Source organism: Athene cunicularia (assembly GCF_003259725.1).
Source record: "Athene cunicularia isolate RWA chromosome 4 unlocalized genomic scaffold, athCun1 chr4_part2, whole genome shotgun sequence".
Taxonomy (NCBI): domain Eukaryota; kingdom Metazoa; phylum Chordata; class Aves; order Strigiformes; family Strigidae; genus Athene; species Athene cunicularia.
In genome coordinates, this window is record NW_020799099.1 from 23278346 (window position 1) to 23303356 (window position 25011).

Here is a 25011-nt window from a genome sequence, read left to right on the forward strand (position 1 = left end):
ACTTAAGCACAGGAGCATTTTAATCTTCTAGCTGCCTGGTACAGTCATCATGGCTTGTAGCTCTCTTTTCACAGTCTTCTGAGACAATAGGACTATTTTGCAGAGAGTTTGCACTAAGTCCACAGAGGGCTCAGAAATTAAGTGTGACTTCCCATGCCTTTCTAGATCAGCTAACCTCTTGTACCTTTCTCTCCACCCTTTGCTTGGCTTTTCCAATTCTCATTTACCCTGACCTTCAGGGCTGTATAAGAAGGGACTTGAAAGTGGAGTATGTTCCCTTATCTGTTGGCTGCATCCCAAGGGAGCAGAGCTGCCTGGGAACACAGACTTTATGGGGTACCAGGGTGTTAAATATTTATTATGTAATGTGCAACCTACACACTATAAAGTCCTTCTTTCCTTCCTGTCCTCCTTTTCACCTTTTTTTCACCCCTAATAAACATGCTAGGCTAGAAACAGGAAAAGAAGAACTCAGAGCAAGCCCTGCTGCTCTTACCATTGTTGGCAGGGAACAAACTGTTGTCAATAACAAGGCAGAAACCTATGAAGAGACTTTTTCTCTCTTATGCAGTGTACAGTGCTCTGGATTTTTTTCCTATGGATTCTGTATTGGTTTTTCCCCTTACTGTTTGTAACAAAATGGGGAAATGAGATTAAAAATTCAATACTGAATGCAAACAGACCATTTAGGTTATACTTTGTTCAGTAGTGCTTCATGTTTACTTTACCGATATAACCTTTCCAGACATTGGCCACTTCTGGTATGATAAATAAATATTATCTTTAAAATAGAAGCCTTACATCACTGCATACGTAATAGATCTGAAAACATGGACATTTAATAATCACCATAAATAACAAATAGCCATTTATAGGTACTGAGCTGCCTGTTAAGCCGTGAGCTTTTATATGCACAGGAAGATGAAGAGTGAGATGAAGAGTGTGAATGTGTTGATCCAAAGCCACATCTGTAAAAGCACTGTCTCCATGTATTGTTAGGAAATGGATGTTCTGTAAAGGAAATGTCAGAATTTTCTTTGAAGTTGAGATACTTCTTGATCTTCTTTCTGCTCTCAAAATAAATACAACCTAGTTTTAGAAACAATAGAGAAAGGAAATGCACCTATACCTATATTTTTGTTTTGTTGCTATAAATAGTAGCTAATCCAAAGTGGGCATGCATAAGGATTTCTGGGTCAGGGTCTGACCTGCCATCATACTTGATGAGAGCTTTGGAACAGAAGATAGGACTGAGACTTGCTGGGACAAATGAGCAGTCTCCTTTATCACCTACCCTGGATTCCAGGGGGTTTCACCACAGCACAGTCAGTGGGAATTTTTAATGCTAAGAAATATAAAGTATCAAGAAATTATACCCTGTCTCTCCTAAAGTCAATAAAAAGATATTTAGGGAATTCAGTGCAGCCAACTTCTCACAATACAAAAATGAATTGAGATCACCAGGTTTCTCTTTCATCTCTGTAAATCATGGAGATTTTCTTAGAAGTTCATCTCCAAGCACAGAACTCTGCAAAATCAAAAGCTGTTCTATAATCTTGAATGATTCTTTAGCTGATAATACTATCCAAGCGCTTGTTACATTATTACAGGCACAATGCTGGAACAATCACAACAGTTTTGTAGTGCAAATAACTTTGGCTAAGCAAGTGACCTTTAAAGGTGCCGAGTGTATAGCTAATCTTTTTAATTTGCTGGCCAAACCAGCAAATGACCATTGAGATGAAAAAATATCAGCAAGAAATGGTAGCCTTAAAACAAAACAAAACAAAACAAAACAAAACAAAACAAAAAAAACACACCACAAAACACAAAAAAAACCCACAACCAAAACCAACAAAAATCCCAACCCCCAAAAAAACGAGCATAGTGATCTGCAGATATCACATACAGAGAAATATTTCTCTATATTTACTCTTACTTGCTATGATAGGGTAGCTACTCCCTAAACATTAACTGTAGGAAGTAATAAAATGAATTTTTATGTCACAGAAAGGATGTCTTATTTTCCTCCCTGCTGAAATGATTCTCCATACTCTCTTTCTCTAGTGCAAAACTCATGTATGCTCTGTTTTATGCCAGGCTCTAAGAAGCAAGCGCTCTTTTGGAAGAGACAGCCTTTTTATTCTTTCAATCTGGGATACTATGCAGAAAGAGATTTGGGATTTTCAGTGTATAACTACTGGATGATCTATTAATGCAACATTTCTGTGGTCAAAACCTGGGCCACAACTAGCTTTGCTGCCTAGGCCTGAATCTATTCAGACGTGAAGTTTGTGATTTGATCAATTCCACGCCTGGTTTTGGATGCCTTAACCACCAGTCACAAGGTGAGGTTGAAGGTAGTAAAGAACAGCATATTATTGTCGTTATTTTTCTAGCAACAGCTAACTTAGTTATAAAAGAAAATGGATGGAACAGCAGTAAAGAAAGGCAAAACACATTTTTATCTATTGACTCCCTCTCATGATTTTCCAAGGATACGTTTAAAAGCAAGTTGCTTCTTGTGTGAAGGGGCTGGTGCAGAGAAAATCTTGGGGTTGCTCAAGTTGTAAACATGATTCGTGTCTCAGGAGACTTTGTATTGCATGTTACAGCTTTGTCATATCATACAGCCCAAATATTTCTGTGCTGTTAATGATTCTTGTGTATTTGTCTCAGAGCTGCTGTAACTGTAGCTTTAATGGGGCACGTATTATTTGTTCCTCAGTCAGGAAGCGAATTCATGCTGAAGTCCATGCAATCTTGCCCTGAATAGGACCAAGGTAGTAAATTCGTTAGAGTCTGACTAAAATAGCATTCAAATTAATGGGCACTCTTTACTCTTGACTTCCACGGGCATGCAGTTGGGTGGTGCAAAGATGTCTGTAGTGTGAGACACCTCCTCAGCTACTGTGACCTAAGTCATGGCCGCTAACTAAAGTCAATGGGGCTGTGCAGCATGTACCAATAAGTTCTTCTCTCTGTGGAGATGCAGGAATAAAATGCCTTGCACATAGAGAGAGCCTGTAAAGACAGACAGGAAAATAATTGGAACTGTGGGAAGATAGTAAATAATTTCATCAACATTTTACTGGGAAATAGAAAAGAATACCTCCAACTGATTATTTTCAAGCAATTGCATAATGGCCTGTGGAAAGATGGGATGTTTCTCCTTGGAGTCCTGTGGTAGTGCTAACTATTACATCTACTACATACACTAAAAATATTACAGGAAGTATTTGAGAGAGTTGTTCACAATTTACTAGCTTCAAGTTTTTCTACAAGCTCTAAGATATTTCTCCCTTTACCTGTAGCTAACATCTTTCCAAAATTCATATACTGATAACTAAATAACTGTTTGACATACTATCATTCCCACTAAGGAAAAGTCAAGTCACTTTGTATGAAAACTGTACCTGCTAAGTAATAATGTACAGAAGAAAGCCCAGCCCATGTCTCACTCAAGGCAATATTTATTTGGGGTATTCATGTTGGCCATTCATGATAGCCTAACACACTGACCCCAACCCAACCAGGGGCTGCATGCTCGTGGGACCCTTACCCAGGTATAACATCTTTGAAGACAGTGCACTTCTAGTTTTTAGAATAACACTAAAAAAACCTATATGGTTTTCTGGGAACCTGCAGGGCTTTCTAAGGCTGGCTAAGACCTCATCCCAGTGACTATGAGGCAGCATGTGCACAACCCTTCACAGTGATGAGTAGGCAGTTTGGGATCAAAGAACCTGACCTAGGATGGAGGTGGCTGTCACATATCTGTGAGGGAATTGAGTGTTCTCTGCTTTTGATCACAGAACTGAGTCTGTGGGGAAAAAGACATCTTCTAACATGGCCAAATTAATGATTTATTCAGTGGGATAGATTCTTGAATGCCAGTGGAATGAAAAAGAGAGCATAAATAAAGTAGTCTAACACCTGTCTTACAGCTCTTAGCATTAGCAAACCAGTGTAACTTGGGGTCAGAGCAGATTGCAGCAGGGACAGACACAAGTACAGCAATGACTTCCATCCACTCTTGCCCGTGAAACTATGCAGGTGCATCTTGGTTCTGATCCCAGTCTCTGGCATGCTAGTCTAAATACTCCACATATGAATTTCTTTAGCTTTCCAACTGTCACATGTGAGTGCCATCCAACAGTGAGGCATTGGCAGAGGAAACTGAGGCAGATGGCTTCTCAGAACCCTCCTCATCCAAAGGGCTTCAAGTCCTTGTGTTTCTCTGGAAATCTGTCAGCATTTCCATTCCCCAGCAGGGAATAAAGAGGAGCATGACATCTACCACCTTATTCTCCTATGGCTGCGTCCCATGACAACTAAACTCAAGGGCAAAGCCCTTTATCCCATACAAAGGGGAAACGTGTGCCGAGGCCTCCTGCATCACCAGTGTGTCTTGTTTCCACCTCACACCTTCCCACTCGTTTTCCTGCAGCCTTTCCACTGCTTTTCCAGCTTTGTACAAACACTTCAAAACCTGTCTCAGCTTCATACACCAAGTGCACAGCAATGCCAGGATTGGCCAGGGTTATCAGCAGGAAGCCTCAAATCCTGCACCAGATGGCTGGGAGAGTCTAGCAGCTCCTAACAGTGGGGGAGGCAGAGGAGTGACAGCCTGACATGGCTATAAGGAAATATTTTTTTTTGCTCTACAGCACACTTGTCTCACCATTTGCAGAGTTGTTAAGCCATACGGTATGCTGTCAGAAGAAACAAGCTCTGGAGAAGGAAGCGGGGAGTACCGCTTCAGAAGGTGGGCTGGCTTCCTGAAGGAAATTTTTACTTCTTCTCTTACCGTTGCCTTCTTTGTTTTAATGCTAGCTTTTGTGGAAGCAAGGGGTTCATGAAGGAACATTACTGGTTCTTCCTATATATATTTCTGAGATTAAAATAGTGCCAGAATTAAGTGACTGAGAATGAACTCTGGGTGTTTGGTTTTGGGGGTTTTGTTTTTTATTATGGGCTACTTTGGAGTTGGGGCATGGTTCTGAGTGCTGAGAAAGGGGCTTGTCGAGGACAGTAATTTTTTCACCTGCCATTACAAAAGCCGCCAAAGGGTGTAACTGCTTATATACTCTTTTTCTTCAGCCTTCAAAGACTTTAAACTGCTCATTCCCTTCCTCATTTTGATGAGACAAACTGTAGCTTATCCATGTTGCTTGAACCTGACCTCAAACAAATGAAAGCAGACTATGATATTCTGGAGTAACTTGCTCCCCACACCACAAAGCCACTGTAAAATGTCAGCCCTTTGTGAAATTGGGCTGCAGAAACATAGGACAGATGTGTGCACACTGCATAATGTATAGAAAAATGAGCTAGAGGAGATCCTTGCAGGCAACTAGTTAGCTGTAGAAACTCACTGTGCTTCTGGTTACACAGTGCCAAGCAGAGTGTGTGACTTGGCACTGTGTCAGCTGAGCTGCTTGACATTGTTTGTTCAGCACAACCTGGCTGTCATCTTCCTTCCCACCCTACTGCAACAATGCAGCATGGATGTACCTTTGGAGGTTGCTCCTAACTCCAGACATTTAAAATCACATCAGACAAAGAGGAGGGGAAGAGAAGTAGAATTTGCCTACTTCTGCAGAAGATCTGGCTGCACTTGGCTGAGGTTATGTCTTGCTCTGCCTTCTGCTAGACTTCCCGAGCCCTGGCCAGTCTCTGTGTTTGACCAGAAAGATGAAGAACATTGAGAATGTCAAAGCTTCACAAGGCTGCTGGCAGAGAATGTGAGACAAAGAATTGGTCTCCCGCTAGATTCATAAGCAAATACTGCCATAAAATGAAAGTTACTCTTTCCTGCAGCAGAGCCTATCAATCTGACAATGCATGTATCCAGATTTAATTTATGCTTCCAAGTAAACTGGCATTTAGAGAAATTTGCATGTCGGGGTTTTTTTTTTTTATTGGTTGTGCAACCCTGATGTGGACCAAGCATAGATTCAGCAGCAATTCAAGTAAACAGGCTCTCTGCCCAAGCCAAATTCTCCAAAGTGATTGAGATCTCCATAATTCAAATTGATATGCTAGGAGAACTGGAGAAGCTCAAGATGTACAGTGCCATGGCAATAACATTAGAGGCACCAAGCTGAAAAAGGTAAACAAAATGATGAAACACTTTGGGATGAACATTCATCAAAACCTCAGGGAACCTAGGGCGGGTTCAGAGCAGGATCCATGCTCTGCATGTTAGACCCCTTCTGCCAACCTTGGCGCTGCTCCCATATAGCCATATTGTGGTATTACAGATCATCTGACAAGAGACGGATGTCATACAAGCACAGCCAGGAAGAAAACTGTTCCCTTCCCAAACGACCATGCAATTCATGTTTTTCCTTTAAAGCTTGCCACTACATTCCCGTCTTCAGCATGTAAGTGCCTTATTTAATGTTGAGCCTTACCTGTTTGGGATTGATTTTTCAGCATTTCAGACACCTCTTCTACCAGGATTTCTCAGACTACAAAACATAACTATGCTAAGATGCTATTCCTGTAGGGAATGTCTTCCGTCCTTGACTCAATACAGCAAGCATCCTGGGAGGCTCAGCATGCTGGATAAGCAAGCTTACTCTTGGCCTGAAAAAGATGTAGTTCCCCCTGGTAGAGTGGACAGGAGAAACCAGAGACCTGGAGATTCCCAGAAAATGTAGAAGCAGGCACCCAAACCTCAAACTGTCCACTCTCCCATAGATGAAATAAGTCTCACTGGGATCAAGACCCCTGTTCCATTTTCTTTCTATTCTCTAAATGTGTTGTTCAAAACCTCTATAATCCTTTTGGGCAGGCTGTGGTTCCCCTACATATCTAACAATGAGAAAGGATATATGGCGACCTTGAAATCACTTTCTTTTTCTTCACCTTTCCATGTTTCTGCCAGACAACCAGAGAACCTAAACAGTGCCATTTGATAGACTTTGCAAACATAGAACAGGTGGAGCAAATAGTACACATTCAAACTGTAAGCTGGGATAGGTTTACATTTGCATTCACAGCTGAAAATTCAACAGTTGTCCCTAGGCCATTCATGCAAAGAAATTTTAAAAAAAAAAAAAAAGTCAAATACAGTATTTTCTAGGAACCACTTATCCACATTTAGGCACTTAGGTGTTGGAATGAGCTGCCCAGGGAGGTGGTGGAGTCCCCATCCCTGGAGGTGTTTAAGAGTCGGGTCAACATAGTGCTTAGGGGTATGGTTGGGAACTGTCAGTGTTAGGTTAATGATTGGACTGGATGATCTTCAAGGTCTTTTCTAACCTAGACGATTCTGTGATTCTGTGATTTATTTTAAGAACAGTCTTTAAAAATGGAAACACTTAAAGAACATGAAATACAGGATATGGGGAGCTAATACTTATTTGACATTGAATGTGTAATTATTGTTATTTTTCTCTAGGTATTTTTTACATGTTTGAAAGAATTTGTTTGTTTCTCCTTAAGTCACTGCAAAAACAAACAAGAAAAATTGTTACTACTTTTGCAGTAACAAATACAAATAAAAACATCTCATCCTATTTTAGTTAGCTAAATGAAGTTTGTGGTTAATAACTTTTCTGACTTCGGACCTTAGGAGGATAGTGCTGGTAGGAGGAAGGAAATTATATAGTAGATGACTGCTGATTAAATTATTTTAACACTTGTGGCAGGGAAAAGAGCTTATCCTGTAATAAGTGTACATAAAATATGCTGAGAAGGAAAAATACAACTCTGAATGAGCTTGTTCCCACTTGCATTAGGGGTTGTGGCTGTGGAACACCAAGGTGAAATCAGGACCTTTGCAAATGGTTCAGCTGTGTCCTGTTTTGAAGACACAGGTGGAGGCATAGGGTCCTCCAGACTTGCTTGGGCATTACAGTGAGCTGATCTGTGGGCAAAGGGATCTCTCTGGGCATGATGTAAAACCGGCATGATCTGGGCAACTACAGGACATCTTCTAGTTTTTATCAAGTCCCTGAGAGCAAGCACAACAGATTCTGGGAAACTAAGGTCAGTTCTGGGGAGGAGGAACTATAGCACTGACACTTCTTATTCCCTTCTCCAGCCCACCACCTTTTCCTCATGCTTGGCTTTCTTGGGCTGTCTTATATCAGGGTTCTTTCTCTAACTGGGGTCGCTATGGACTTAAGCCTAACTTTTTCTGAAGTGTGAAGAACTGATTACTGGCATCAGTTTGTATCATACCAAAACTGGAAAACAAATCCCTTTTCTGATGAGGGATAAACAAATGAAAATGTGCTCACTTTTCCTGCACATTCTCTTTCAAACAACTTGGTCTCTTTTTGGGTGGAGTGGTTATATTTGCTGGAACAAGCAAAGGGTAAGAATAAACATTTTCAAACAAAAAATTAATGTATCAGGTCTTCACTGACCTTTCTTGATTGGAGCCAGAGGTTGGTGTATCTTAAGTGCTAAGGGGAAGAGAGGTAGTAAAAGAACAGTGAGGGAAAACTGCAGCATTTACAAACTGCCACATTTGTGTAGATAGTCTCAAGCATTATGGGTATCTACATCCTTGTTTCATCTGCACTTCAGGATGGACAAGGTTATTCTGTAACACACATCCAAGATGAGGAGACAAGAACTGAGATATAGTCATGGATTTTCACTGCCACAAGCAACAAGAACAAGCTGGTTTTAAATTCTGTTCCTTGGCATTCTCATGGTAGAAGCTGTTATTGTGCTTTTTGGCCCCCTGCCCATCAAAACTAAACATGCAATTAATGTTAAAGGGAAAATGGGATCAAACCAAGACCTTTTTCTCTGTGAACTTTTAGGACTGAGAGGTTTTTCTTCTTCTGTTCTAACAGTCCCTGCTGCAAAGCCAGAATAATAACAGGCAGCTGGTGTGGAGCCAAAGTTATAAACCCAACAAGGCTGTTATCAAATTAATATGCCCCTGTTTGTACCCCTTATTATGCCTAGGGATGGGAGGGAGGATGGCAACTGGGTGTTCATGGCATGTAAAGGCTGGAGTCCCTCTTGCAGAGATTGCATGTGTGATGTATATATTTAGCATCTGTTGCCTTACATTGATCTTCATCATCATATTTTAACATATTGCTTGTCAGTGCCAGGCTTATGGAGTTACTGCAGATGAATGCTACCAAGTGATCTATTTTCTGGGAAGTATATGAAAAAGGAACACTGCCTGCTAACTTTCTGGAGGAAAAAAAAAAAAAAGAAAAAAAAAAAAAAAGAGCCAATGAGATTAAATCTGACTAGAAACATTCCACAGTTTCCTTTTAAAATTGCAATCAGATACATCATGGCCTCAAATCGAGCCAGGGAAGGTTTAGACTGGATATTAGGAAGCATTTCTTTCCAGAAGGGGTTGTTGGGTGTTGGAATGGGCTGCCCAGGGAGGTGGTGGAGTCCCCATCCCTGGAGGTGTTTAAGAGTCGGGTTGACATAGCACTGAGGGATCTGGTGTAGTTGGGAGCTGTTAGTGCTAGGTTAACGGTTGGACTGGATGATCTTCAAGGTCTTTTTCAACCTAGACGATTCTGTGATCGTTGTTGTTTATATTTCATTTGCCCACAGTGATGAAGGACATCACAAAACACCTTTGCCTTCCTTGGGCTAAAGGAGTTGAAATACAACAGAAACAACACATAAAATCACCGATTTGATTCCTTTCCCCAATGCCCCTGAAAAACCACCTGTTGAAATTACATCTGGCCAAAGTCCGAGTGTCTAGCTCTGCACCAAAAGCTGCAGGCTTTGAGGGATGGGTTTCCTCACCTCCCCGCCTGGTTGGTCATGTAGGTTCTGCTTGCTGCAGAGGGTGCACTCTGACCATGCCTGAGCCTGCCTTCTGCTGATCTGCAGCACAGTGAAGGTGGCCTTAAGATTGCCCGCGGCGTGGAACTGCCCTACCAGTCCATCTCCCTTGGTTATACTGGGTCAATTGGTTTTGTGCCAGTCACCTGTAAACTGGGTAGCAACTGTCACAGGATTAGCTGGGAGAGGGCAGAGGGGTGGATGAGCTAAGAAAGACCATAAAGGATCAGAACAAAGATCCAGGTGCCCCATGATTTGCATAATCAGTTTTTCTGAGGTCCTCTCTACCCATGTTTTCTACCTAGAAAAAAGCTATCATGGACCAACAGCCTGGTCAAGGCATAATTTTACTCATATGGTTAAACTGTTGTGTCTGGCTGTGAGACTATTTTTTTTAAACTACTTTGGCTGCAATTAATTAAGCCTAATTCTGAAGAAACTATCAATCTTAAATCACATTTTAAGATGCCACAACTATGTGTAATGTCTTAATTCAGTTCAACTTCTTTCAGCTGGTTTCTATTTGTACAGCTATGGCATCAAGGATCATGCAACTACAGCCTAGAAATCAGTTTGAGTAAAAATAATAATAATAATAAAAAATATTTAGGCCTTTTTCTCAAGGTTCTCTTGTAAAGTAATTATGCAAAAGGCAAATTGCCAAACAACAATCTGTTTCTGAAAACAGGTAGGCAAGCCTCAGCAGTGATATGGTGCTAACTGCATGGGTAAAGCACGTAGATACATTTTTGTTTTCTGAATCAATGTTCATGTGATCTTTGCTAAAGATTTCGTACTGGAAGTAGTAGAAGTAGTCAAAGAAGGCATGTTATTTTCTTTTCTCTTTTCATCTTTGAGTACTGAAATAACAATCATCTTTGTAGCCCATTGTTTTTAGCACAAAAACTTTCACAAACGTCTTTCTGTCACCAAAATTCACAATTTCAAAACAAATAGTATTAACGTGCAATACTTTCAAATTTTGACTAATCCTAGAAAGCATCAAAAATTTCTCATTTTCATGAATGAATAAAGCTCTGCTCAAAAGTATGGAAAATTTGTGGTTTCCATTAAAAATTGTTGTGAAGATTTAAGGATTAAGAAATCCCATAAGCACAGGGAAGGGAAATTGCAGCATATTGTCTGCAGTTACAACTCTGAATGCCATCAGGCTGACATTGGAAACAGTAAAAGTATTCTCAGGTTAGAAACCCATTTCAATTTTCTCTTCTAATGCTGTTCTTGACAGTGTAAGTGCATGAAATCATGACAGATTAGGCACTTAAAGCAGGTTTTTAAAATGTCTAGGAGATAGGAATGCCTGGTTCCATCCACTTTAATAGACACTGGGAATCCCTAAGGCAGCTTTTACACTTTTGCATTAGGCTTTTCTCCAGCTCTCCAAACAAATACAGTGTGCAGCTGCCATTGCATGGGAAGATGAAGGAAATGGCAAACACAGAGCGTCAGCACTGGTCAAAAGTTAAGGTGATCTTAAAGCCCTCAAATGCCTTGGTGGCAGTAACCAAGGAAAGGGCCAAAGTCAGATGCTTGGTGAAGGCAGCAAAGACTTGGCACAAACTGCAGGTATACAGTAGGGAAGACAAGCTTTGACAGGTAGAGACACCCTGAGATCATCAGCCTGGAAAGGATAGCAAAGGACCTGATGCTGGAGAGGCACACCATGGACAAGAACCATATGGGTCATGCCTGGTGTCAGTATATCTAAAGGCTGAAAAAAGTTGAGTCTTCAAGCAGCAGCTGGGGCTTAAGCAAGAGCTGCATTCCTTTAACCAAGGAAGGCAAAGAGAGGCAGCTTTGATCTTGGGTAAAACAGTGGTGGTGTTTACATCACTCTTGAACCAAGCAGACTCTGTCCAACTGTCCAGGCTGTACCTCTGCTGCCAGTAGTGGCTCATCTACCATGTCTCTGCATGACAGAACCATCTACCTTCTCTGCCAGTGAGAGTGTCTGGCTGTTAAAAATTATGCTTCTCAAAGCATGCCCAAAGGAATATATCCATGGGTATTAAAAAGTCACTGCATTGCAAAATGTTCTGCGCTTCTACCACAAATTATATTTTTTAAGTAATTATAGGTCAGTATTGTGTTATTTTTTTGCTGATGCTTTATGAAGATTGTTACAATTTGAAACTCATAAAGTACCATATTTTTGCACTTCATGCTGTTAACTTGTAAGTCAAATCATGAGGACCACATACATTTTGTCTTGTTAGGAACAGAAACAGAATGTTAATGCTAATGACTGCAAAATGGAAGCTAGCACCCCTTTTGCAAAACGACAGTTCAGTTTATACAAATGAAATATGAAGAAGGCAACAAATTTTGAGTAACATTTAAGAGCTAAGCAAGACAAAGAGGTGTGTTGTTTGCACAAAAAGCTTAATGAAATTGCTGTTTCCTTCCTCTGCACAGCAAGCAGATGTAACACCGAGCAATTAATGTGATATCTTTGGATTACTCCCAAACTATATTTGACTTCGTTACACACCCACGGAGGAATGGCTGCTGCTCTTCCACTGATACCAAGAGTGTGCAGTCAGATCCTATGCTCATCATGTGAATCATAGGCAGGGCCTTCTAGGATCTTGAACTGCTAGTATCTTCTGAAGCTATAATCTTCTCCTTCTCTCAGTTTCTCACACATTACCTGCCTCGTGGCTTAACCCACCCACAGTTCTCTCTTGGCTGGAAAGAAGTGTCAGCTTTGCTAGGAAATGAACCATTCAGAAGAGTCAGTCCTCTTCCAGACTTCTCTGGATATGGCCTGCACACAGGGATTGTATCAACTCTGGAATATGTGTAGGAGTCTGGAAGACAAAGATTAAAGTGCTTCTGGAGCAAAAGCTTACTATACAAAAGGAAAAAAACTCCACCAGCAGATACTGAAACAATATCCATTGCCCCAAGATCAAAAAGCCCTGGGTGGTTCAGTCATCACTGCTACCTAATTTGAATCAGACAAGAAAAGAGCTAGAAGTTCAGATGGCCTACATACCAGCACGTGATACAACCGCAGGGCACAGGGTACATCTTGCTCATAATCTTTGTGGTCAGTGAAGAGGAAGCTGATGGAGCTGAGCAGCAGTATGGGCTGACTACCAAATAGCAAAGGAGGTGAACAAATCTCAAATCCCTTTTTAGTCTGACAGAAGAAAACCTGGGTCTCTTGAATCATAGAGCAGTCTCATATCTGAGGCTCATTTGATCAAAAGGAAAGCCGTCTTTGTTTCTGTCCGCTATTTTTACTGTCTTCATTTTATTCCAAAAAGTACTCTGTCTTTAAAAGCCCATGGTTTTGTTGCATGTGCAACAGAAAGGATTCCTGAAATCTTGACATTTCATAAGATCAGAAAAATACTTGCTCAAGGAACTTCTCACTAAAATAAGAAACAAAATTCTAAAGGCAGAAAAAAATAAAGCTTGCTTAGAGATAATTGCTGAGGGAAAAGTAGCCTATGCTGGTACCCTGTGAGGAAAGCTGAGAATCTGATTTGAACAATTATCATTAACCATGATTCCACAATATGGTTTAAAGTGCTTGCTTTGCTGAGTACTTCTGTTTTCATCTTAATGGAGAGGAATACTCCATTAAAAACATCTCTTTCCCCCTGTGCTTAAATCAGAGGAAAAAATGATTACACTTGGACTATCTCCTGAGCTAGATATGCCCTGAATTAAATAAAGATGGTAGACCCTGGCCCAAGACAAGCCACAAAATATGTGTCCATATACCAGGATATACTTTCAGGTCATTTAGTGTTGGTGTGTTTGCATTCAGACCTTTACTTACGCTTTAAGTGCAGGAGTGAAGAGAGAGATCCTAGGAGCTGTCAGAATACCTACCAGTATATGCAGTTGACAGGTATAATTATCTAGAACATTTCACATTTGTTTGAAAGTTTAAAAAGCAATACTAATGAGCACAAGAATTGAAATTTTGAGCTCTCAGAAAATACAGGAATTCAGATTATCTGTGCAATCTGTACATCTCTGTATGTCTCTTGTGTTATACCCTTAGCATCAAACAGGAAGTCTTCTTCAGACCCAGAACTTTTAGCTCATTTTCTAATGCTTTAAGACCAGAAAAAAAATCCCTGTTTTTTGCTGCAGTTCTCTTCCTCATGCACTGCCCACTCTGTGCATTCCATGAGGTTAACAACCTTCCAGGGCCACTAATAAGAAAATCAAGATTGTGTTGGTGTATTATTGGAAAGAAGACATTTAGATCTGTCACACAGACTGCTAACATTTATACTAGGGAAATAACTAGTAGAAAAGAATAGCAAAGCAATAGTTTTTGGCTTATGTAGACTACCTACTAGGGGTTGATGTATATGTGATCCTGCCATTTTTCAGACCTGTGTCTAACCCCAGTGCACAATCTCCAGTCTACAGGGTGCTGTGGCAGAGATTGAGATTGGAGCTGGTGTGTGAAAGAGCTAGGGTTCCCTAAACATACTTGGGAAGGTCACTTCAGGGCTGAAGAAAAAAGAAAAAAAAAAAAAAAAGAGCTTTAAAAGTAGTTCAGCAGTTATCTGGCTTCAGTATCCAGATCAGTTTGTCCAGCATTTGTTTACAGTTTAGCACAATCTGAAAAATTGCTGTGTAAGCTACTAAAGAAATTATCATAAAAGGAGGCAGATGCTCACTGATGGCTGATGCAAAATCCCTGAGAGAAGAGACCCTAGCTCTGAACAGTGTGTCTCTTAATGCAAGGAACGACAGTGTCAACCAGGGTGCTGTGTGACAGGTTACATTATGAATGTCTCTTATTCAGTTGCCTTATTGAAAAGGCCGAGTGTTTTATATATATCCTGGTGCATTGTCAGCTGTGATTGTAAGGATTTTGAAGATACATTTATCTGTAAGCATTCTAGCAGATGGAAAAGGTAGCAGGAAGAATTGAAGAAGGCCACTAAAGCAAGAAGGGTGTTATTGCAGAGAAATGGTTGGGTACTCTCCACCAACATTTCTGTCAATCTAGGAGATAAATGATGGGGGGGTCAGTTAGGTTGGCAGTTTGGACATCATGAACACCACAGACTGAATCAGAGGAGCTACACTGGGACCTCCTGGTTCTACACACAGATAACAGGAAGAGCTTGGTTTATGCCACATGGCTCAAAGAACCTGGATGAGATGCCATATCCCCTGCTGAGCGGGCAACCAACCTGGCATGTGTAAAGGGTTGAGCAGTGTCCCGCCAGTGGGAGCTATCTGACAGTGTTAGAAACGGCTTGACCTATATTTCTATACAAAATGTTCATATGCATGCATGCATTTCAGTTAGGACTGTGCATTAACATACCTAAAAATGGCTTCCCCCTCCACATCGTGTCCCTCATTTCTTTTAAGCCATGAGCCCTTCAGGTCAGGGGTTGTCTCATACTTCTGCTAGCTGTATTGTAACACAGATTCGAATAACTACTCAGGGTTGTGCTGACGGATGCTGTTGATTCTTGAAATCTTGCCATGATGCCCAAACCAAGTTTTTATTTCCTTTCAGCAAAAATACCTCTTTCCGTTCTGAGAGCAAGGCAAAGCTAATCATTATTATTATCCTGTAATGGAGTGATAAAACCCAGTGGCACACACAAAGCAGCTGTCACAGCTTCTCTCAGCCAGCCCATCAGCCCTGTCTATGTTTTACAACAGTTTTAATGACAGTGCTGTGCTGATGTCAGGGACAGGAAGGGCTGTAGAAGGGGCAGAGCATCGTGTAGTTTGTCCCGTTGCCCAAGGCAACTGAGTATGCACAGACCTTTGCAAGCTCCATGAAAATACATTATTTGCATGGCCCTTGTCTTGCTTAATTATCACTTCAGCAAGATAATTTCATTTCTTTTTTCTCCCTATCCCTGCCTAATTCTTTATAAAGATCTCTCCTGGCGTAGAAAAGGTCGCCTATGGAAAAAGTCATAGCAGAAACGAATTCTAAATAAAGGTTGGGTGATTTGATTTGACTCCTGTGTAAACAGCAATTGTGTTTTCTTCTTTCTGATTCATTAATGAGGGAACTGACAGAAATGTCTATATTTGGATTCTGTGAAAGATTTCATTATAATGGCTTCTTGAGACTTTTTTTTTGCTTGAATGCGCCTGATGCTTGACAGGACTGCCCCACAGTTGTAGAATGCCTCTGCTTTGCTTATGGAGTTCCATACAGCTTTCATCCATTTGAACAATATATATGTATATATGTATATCCAGAAAGGCATATGGTGCAGAGTCAAACAGGCCAGCTCTTGAAGTCAGTAACCAAAATGTTAATTCAACCAAAGTGGTCAGCAACTTTCAAAGAGATGTAAACTCTGCACTTGCTGGAAGAGGACATTAAAAATTGCTTTATCTCTGTTCTCTATCATCTGATAAATGCAAATTTTTCTAATGGACCATATTCCCCATTTGATTTCTGGCACTCCAGACCTAAACTGACATAGATTAGAAAGAATATACATTAAGGGGCTAGAAGGAAAATGGGAGGGAACTTTGCTTGATGTTCTGAAATCACAGAGACACACCTTGGAAAAAATAAAGCTATAGTTTAGGCCTTTAGGTCTCTGTTTCTTGTTTTTTACCTAATAGATCTCCATTTTCCAGCCACTCAGCATGTGAATTTGTAAGACTTAAGAGTCACTTGCATCTCACTACATGTGCTTAATGATATGATACTTATACTGGCTGTTGTTGTCACCTTCCTTCTGGTCTATTGAACTGAACAGTATGGAGCTCAGATGGTCTGTCTCTAGTCCAAAACATGTGCAAGATAAAGCCTCTTGGATAGAGGCGCTGTAAAATAATAATAAAAACAAGAAGGTTGGAGGGGAAAGACTTGCAGAAACAGTGAGATTAAAGGGAGATTTGAGGTATAAGACTGGAGGAGTAAGGGAGTGTCATTTCAGTTGCAACAAGCTGAATACTGTTGATGAGTACCAAAAAGCCAGACAGTTTTCACAACAGGCTTTTGCCTTTTCGTGTCCATTTGTATGCAAGGCATCACACATTCAAGCTAGTGGAGAAAGTGACCTTACACAAGGGAAAGCAAGAGTGAGCCCAACCACTGCGCTGCTCCAGGGCAGCCAATCCACAGCCGATACCTTGTTGTTAAATTAAGCAACAGGCCAGGGTCTGAAGCAGACATGGACTCAAGGCTTCATAAATCAAATTTCCCTGCAGCAATAGAAGCTTACAGGGAAAAAGCAAACAGTGTTCTTGCAAACCCATTCATGCATTTGCAGACTGGGCCTTTTTCTTTTTTTTTTTTTTTTTTTTTTTTTTCAGAGCTATTACTAAATAAATGTTGCAACAGATTTTTACTACATGATAATAGAGCACTTATACTATTACTGAAATATTTACTGCAACTAAACAGTATTATGTGTGCAAAACCCAAATCTCATCTGCAGGCAAACTGAAACAGAAGCAGTATAAATGTTGGATCGTAATTATCCCTAATTGCAAAAGCTTTGAACTAAAAAAGAATTGAATCTTACACTTGCCCAGCTTGATTTAGTACTTCATTAGCCAGATTTTGCACCAGTTACAGAGCTGCTTTGGAATTCAGCTGGAGTAGCACACCAATGAATAATGTGTGTGCTTTACAGATGTACTGCTTGTGGAACTGGAGATTTTAGGGCTTCTAAGGTTTACTTCTAGCAGGCTGCCAATCAGGCATCACCTGAAGTTCCTCTCAAGGGAAGAAGCTCAAAACTTTCACTTTTGTGGGTAAAATTTGAATGGTATGCTCAAGCTATCAGGTTGTCCTGCAGGGGTGCTAGACCCACTTGAAGTTCTCAGCTGGAAAAGCTTTTGGTGAATCCTATAAAGACACTTTCCTTTCAGTGACAGTTCAGAGAAAAGTAAGTAGGGCCCTAGAGCCATCTGCTTCATTTCTGCAGGAAACCTTCACACTTCATCTGTTCAGCTGCTCCATGACCTATTGCAGTCATTGCAGACCTGTTACAGAGAATGAGGTTTCATTGGTAAAGCCTTATGCAAAGCTGCAAACATGGAATAAGGAACAATGTGTGCCAAATGAGTTTACAGTCTCTATCATATATGTATGATGGGACCCCTCAGCCTTTCCAGGATATTCTGTTTTTCTAGGGTTACTGTTTTTTATAAGTTCCCTGCTTCAATAGTAACCACTATGTGGTAAGATCCATGAAAATATTTCTTTAATCTTTCAAACCTTGAAAAAGCCAGCTTTCCTTTTGAATTAAACCTTGGAGTATGATGTCTTATTATGAGAAGGGCATGATTTTATTTATAGAAACTTCTTGCTTCTGAAACAGAACTGAGAAACAAGTGGGTTTCATATCAGTGTTGAAAAGAGAAGTGGTAGAGAAACACCGGGACATACAGTTGCGCAACAGCTTAGGCCAAGTCGGTGATCTGGAGGGTTGACTTTGAGGTGGTGGGGGAGCCCTACACAACTGTGGTGAGATGGTTTGGAGAGCTCGTATAGCTAAAATTAATAATATGGAGAGTGATAGTTTTTGCCTGGATTAGCCCTCTGGTCCAGATCACTGTGGGGGCAAAGGTGTTTATGCTGGTCTGGGGAGAGGCAGGAGCGTGCAGCTCAGGTGGAAGAGGCAAGCAGGACTGTGGCCAGTGCAAACTGCCCTGAAACTATACTCCCACACATCCTTCTGGCAGTCCCCAAGCAAAATCCCTCTGCTGAAGGATTAGGCCAAATGTCATGGAGAAAACTCCATCAAATTTTGTAAATTCTTGTATCCTCCACAACAGGATGATTGCATCCAAAGTGCTGTTGGGCATGGACCTGGAGCATCCTACCTGCCAGCCAGCCATGCCCTGGAATTGATTGGGAGATTGATAGTTGACACTGATAAAATCATTAAATACCTGAAGGCACAATGTTCCAGTCTAGCAGGTTACATCAGCATGCACCTGGACTCCCCAGGAGCTTGAACTTCTCTAGATCAACATTAGTTCTCCAGAAAAGAACATATTCCAGCTGCATGCCCTGTATTGTATGAGCCCTCTGGGTTGCATGAGGATCAGAAAATCCATATAAAGGGAGAAAAACATCTTAGGTAATTGCCTTTTTCTCCCTGTTGAATTCCCTGTGCACCCTTATTTTACATGTCCAAAATGGCTGTCCTTGCTTCTGCACCATACAGGCAGGGAGAAGTCCTGGAGGAGACTGGGCTAAGTCTGAACTCAGTGGCTATAGAAAGCAAGCATATTGCTGTCCTCTGTGGAAACACGATTAAAACGAGTCAGTAAACAGCACATGCAGCACAAGAAAAAAATCCACACACTGCTGACATATGGAAAAACATGTTGATTACTCTACAAACACAATATATCTCTTTTGTATGAGAGACTTGAAATTAACTCATTTGTCTCCATACACTTCATAATTTTCTTTAACTTCTGAAGAGTCAGTAAGTTAAAGCTGGCTCATCAAAGGTCAGCACATGTGAGAGGCTATTTGACAGAACTGCCCATGTGAATGTATCCAACTCACTTTCCCACACACAGATGCAACGTTTCCTCACAAACATCATTTAGTGTGTAGAAGAGGCCTCACTAGGAAATTTTCCAGAAATTTAAACGTTTGAAAACTGTATGGACTCTAATGTTGTTGTGAGACATTTCTAATGGTTGGGTTTTCTTCAGAGGTTGGGTTGCTGATTTTTTTTATTAGGGACTCAGTTCTGCTCCTTCTGGGATATTACAAAATTCCCAATGAGTTTCAGAGAAGGAGCTGACTTTGTCTTATCTCTCCTAGCATGGGATGCATCTTCTTGCACCTTCTTTTCCCTTGAATAGTCTTCCCTTACACAAGGCTGGACTGTGCCAAGCAGTTAAAAAACTAAAAAAGTTTGAACTTCAACTTTAGCCAATGTTTCAAAGGGCAGTACATCCAGCCTAATTCTAAAAGACTCATTCATCTTCTAGGAGCATCCCTAATGTCAGAGAGATCCCAGTCTGTAGTGTTAAAGGTGCCAAATCCTTCAGTCACTTTGAGTTTATCATAGAATCATAGAATGGTTTGAGTTGGAAGGGACCTTAAAGGTCATCTAGTCCCAACACCCGTGACATGGGCAGGAACATCCTCCACTAGGCCAAGTTGCCCAAGGTCATCAGGTTGTTTAGGTCATCTGTGCCATTTTCTTGGAAAAAATTAAGTACAACATGGCTCAAGCACTGCATGAAATGTCTAGCCCTGGGACCTGCTCCTGACCCCATCATCACCCAGTAGAAAAACCAGGTTCAAATGTTACAAACCAGAAACGACCAGAAGCATGTCCTCAGAATTGATGTCTAGGTGGCAAAACCTGGTGGCCAGGTGACTCTGGGTTGCAGAGCTGTGGCAGACCAACCCTGGTACCCTGCAACAGGGCAACCATTTCACATCCATGCACAAGATGCAGAGGTGCACCTGGGCCTGGAGTGGCAGAAATGGCAGGATCACCCAGAACACACCTTCAGCCTGTGAGAGGCATGATCAAGCAGGGAGAAGGCACCTGGGCTCCTGCTTTTGGAGAGTAAGATGCTGGGGGTTGTGGGGCTGTGTGCATCCTAAGAGAGAAGCTTCCCAAACTGAGGATTAAACCAAGTCTCTCTGAGAGAGGCTGGCTTTGCTGAGGAAGACCAGCCAGGGGGTAATGACTTGACCCAGTTGTATACACTCAAGGGTAAAGGGTATGTATGTCAAGATCCTTGTCATCTAACAGAAGTCCTGATCAGCACTGTAGTGCCCCTTAATGGAGGTCATACAGCAGCACGGAGAAAACAGATAAGCTCATAGAGTACAGATGCCTCCATGTCCTGACACTGCAATGGCTCATATCTGTGAGATGAAGGGGGCCTCCTCCGGAGATGGTATGGTTAATCTGTGCAGTTGTGCAATACAAATGAACGCAGGTGGGAATATTGCTTTCATTTCTCTAGCCTCTTCTCATCAGTCTTGGTAAATAAACAGGTTTTTCACTTCAGCCCACTTTTCTCTTAAGTAAATGCGGCTAAAAAGATTCTGTGCTCAGCTAAACCTGAATCCCTTCTTAGCAAGGCCACTGAGATCAGAGAAGCATTGCCAACCATTAAGCTAGAGTGAGAGCACAATGGGATCCAGCTTTGATTACAGTTTTTAATAAAAAGCCTCAAAGTCTTTGAAGGATTCTTTAATGCTATTTGGATGTTGTTTTTTCTTCTATTACCCACACCTATTTCAAAAGAGCTATTCAGTGCATTGGTGATATCCAATTTATTCTCCTAGTTGTGAGTGATGCCCTCTGTTAGCAGTATAAATTGCATCCATTGCCCTTGGCAGAATTCTCAACAATTCTCCTGCTGCCTATTAAAGCAGTTTCATAAATAGACACACTTCATTAATATACACTTTTTAGAAGACTAATTGAATTTTTCCAATATATCCCTCAGTAGACATTGAATTATTTAGCTAGTGGTGGATGTGTGCAAGTTCATGGGCAGTGATGCTGACGAGTGGCTAAGAGAAAGTACAGGACGTGCTCTGCTTATGTGTTGCTTGAGATGCTTCTGAAGGCCAGGCAAAACAGGAAGTTCTTGTCAGCATCATCTTGCTGTGACAGTGATGTCTGCTTGTGGGGCAAAAGACTTGTCAAAATCATCTGATGAGAATACATTTGGATAGTGAATGATAAACCTAGGTTGAGAAAGGAACAGTAATGGACTTTATGTTCAAAACCTGGCATGACATCCTGGGGAGAAGAAGATCTTCTGCAAAAGGCATAGATTGCACTATGACTTCTGATAAAAATCTTAACGACCCAAGGTTTCCTTGGAAGTACTCTGCAGTGATGATAAATTCAGTATCCCCCTCACACAGAGGTAATTGGCATAACTAGAAATATATGCAGACAATCAATACAGGAGGAGAAAAGGGAACCAGGAAAGAGTGGGATAAACCCCAGCACTCAAGACAGGGACCAAGTTCAAAGATAATCAAGATAATCATTCTTCCTACATTAAAATGCATAAACAAATGTGTGTCTAAGTCTGACAGGAATGAATTAAGAAGTTCATGCCACAGACTTGTTACCACTAACAAAAAAGAGCCACATTAACAATTGCACAAGGGCTCTTAGCACGATCTAATGTGGAATCCCAACAAATATTGCAGAGAACTCATAAATGGACTTGTGACCTTTCCTGGTGCAGGTAAATCAGGAATTAACTTCTCTATTTTTTTTTTTTGCATTCCCCATCTGCTGATTCCACTCCTGTGCTGCAGGTTACTGTGTGCAGAATGAAGTCAACACAGAGAAATGTCTCCTTGAACCCCTAAGGCTTCAGAGATTTTTTATTAAAATCACAATAAAGATGGCTTTAAGCATCGCATACTTTTCTCCCTCAGACCTGGAGATGGCAATTCCTGTTGGAAGGATAGGTCACATGAAGAAGTAACTTTCAACCTCTCAATGAGGATTTTCAGGGCTCCTTTAGAAAAATCTCCCAGCAGCCTGCCATTTATTCTAGGGCAAAGAATTTGGCTCTGTCACAAAAAAAAAAAAAAAAAAAAAAAAAAAAAAAAAAAAAAAAAAAAGGTTGATTCAGATGAACAGATTCAGAAGTAGGTTTTCTCCATGTGTGATGTGTTCATACTGCTCTTCAGCTATGGCCAATAGATTTTTAACATTTTTTAATACTCTTCATATTCTTGAGAGTATGAAATCTTTGTATGTATATGCCGAATAGGCAACTGTTAATGTGTCCAAGGAAATAATCCTACTGCCACTAGTGTCAATAACAAACTCATTCATCTTAGTGGAAATTAATCCTGTTAAGACTTACTTAAAAGGAAGACTTGCCAATAGTGAGTGTCAATAATTACTACAGTTACTGTTTATCTTTGTGTTAAAGGTTGATGATGTGCTGAGCTCAAAAGAAGTTACACAGGGGCAGAGTTTTTTCCAGAGGACCTGCAAAGGATGAGGCTTTGTTACCAACTATATTGTTGAAATGGTTGTGCACCATAAGTTAAAGGCTGCTGCCTTTGTGTTCACTAGCAAAAGCCACTTGAAGACTAGTCATAACCAAATTTCCTATGCTAAAGAAAGTTCATAGGCTGCTTTTACAGCCAGCAATGTGACCCTTTCCAAAGAAGAGCAGGAATAACGTGAAGTAACTGCATACTCTTCCAAAACTGGGGACATCCCAGTGGAAAAAATCTCTGTAGGGACTCCTGAAACAGGGTGTAGGTGTCTCCTGGGAGCAGGGTATTTCTGCGTATACACACAGATTAAAAGGAATTAGAGAAAATCTGCGATGACTACAGCCATAAATAGCATTTATCAAATACAGGTAATTTTTTTCAATTACACGGAAGAAATTATCTCGGCAAAGAATTCACTGCCTTAAAAGATTCTGGTTTGGATAGTAAGTCATTCTTTAGTAAATTTTAATGGGTACAAGTCTCTCAAACTTCATGATGTTCTGTGGAGAATATGGGTTCTGTGGTGTTTATGTCAAAGTCAAGTGAACAATAACAGAGTCTTACCCACCCTTTGCAATCTGTCAGTTAATATACTATAGATGACTATAGTTTGACTTACTTCTCTCATATACATAAGGTTATATCACAGCTGAGGTTTTCTATATGTGTCCCTTAACTACAAGAATGTTTCCCAGAGAGCAATGCAGTAAATCTTTTGGTGGGGAACTGAGTAGGTGATAAGAATGTCAAGTCATATTTATGCTTTTTTTCCCCTGTAATGAGTAAAAGTGATTTATACTTAGGCAAAGAGCTGATATAAAAAGACCCCTATAAATTTAAAGTATTTGTTATCCCAGTGACATAAAAACACACTTTTTCTGGAACTAAGAAACATGCTTTCTCTAAGCATTACAAAAACCTAACACCAAGAGAGAGTTAAAATGCACCGTTGTTTTTGAAAACTCAGAAATCTTTTCTGGCTGGACCTTCATGTGTCTTCCTAGCGTCCAGTCTGGTTCATGGAACCTTGTTCCCCCGCTCTTTACAGCTCTCAATACTCAGCAGAAGGAGGGGCAGTTTCAGGACTACTTGAAGTTGCCACCACCTGCTTCATCTCTCAAGGCTTTTGCAGCAACCAGGGAGTGACTGCACCTGGCAGTGCCACCCTGTGAGTCCCCACGATGCCCACTTAACTCAGAGCTTTCAGCTTCAGCCTGCCATGACAGCTTTATGACTGCTGAGGATTGCTGTGTCTTACAGGACCATTTAGATCAGTTTTAAGGCTTTCTCTATTGCTAAAGGCAGTTTTGTATCCATTATAAATTGCCAGAGATTCATTGATTTCAGGTTACTGATAATGATTGCTTCTTACAGTATTACCTGTTGGCCTAACTTTGATCAAGATGCTGGCTCAGAGCACTCTGGCAGGAAAAACTGGCACAATTCTCTCAATTAAATCCATCATGGTTATATCTGAGGGACTGCTCATTAAAAAAAATGGGGAGGTTCAGGTCCTTGGAAGCAGCCAGTCACACAGCATTAGGAGTTAGGCATGCAAAACCTTAGCCTAGAAGGTTTTATATTTATATATATATATATATATATATATATATATATATATATATGTGTGTGTGTGTGTGTGTGTGTGTGTGTGTGTGTGTGTGTGTGTGTTTGTGTATACAACCACTGAAAGCATTGGCCATAATGGCTGAGAGCTTTACAGTTTTTCATCTACAATATGGAAGCAGTAGAGGAAAGAGGATTTTTATTTGCTTTATTTTCTCAGTAGTTTGGCATCCTATTCAGTGACCACATCCAGGATTTCATGTCAGCTGAAGGCAGGAGTAGTCCCAGGCCTCCGATTTTGGAGTCATCCCACCAGGATGCCATCACAGCGAAGAACTCTGAGCAGCTGTCTCATAAGCATTTAGTGCAAATAGGGAAAAGATGGCAGGGCAAAAAGTGCCATCACATGAGGACTGAGGTCATCCCCAATGAGAGTATGAAGAAATGTGATCTGGTGGAGACTCATAAGGTTTCGATGTGTCTGTGGGTTAATAGTGGGGTCAGAGTAAAGAGAGGATTTTGTGGCCATCCTAGAGGTAGGAGACTGGGAGGAATTGGCAAGTGGATTGGGGCAAAGCCCCTGGGCTGTCCAGAGGGTTTTGCCAGCTGGGAAACAATTCTGTGCTATTTGACAAGGGAACACGATGTCAGTATGGATCCCTTAATACTAAGCAGCT

At 40.9% G+C, this 25011-nt stretch overlaps 1 protein-coding gene across 1 annotated transcript in view; it reads left to right on the top strand.

Annotated features, from left to right (window-relative positions):
* Positions 1-4746: 4746 nt before the first annotated feature.
* Positions 4747-25011, top strand: part of GPRIN3 (GPRIN family member 3) — a 63940-nt gene continuing 43675 nt past the window's right edge. The window contains exon 1 of the mRNA XM_026847992.1: positions 4747-4768. The gene's annotated coding sequence lies outside the window, so the exon portion shown is untranslated. The remainder of the gene's footprint in view (positions 4769-25011) is intronic.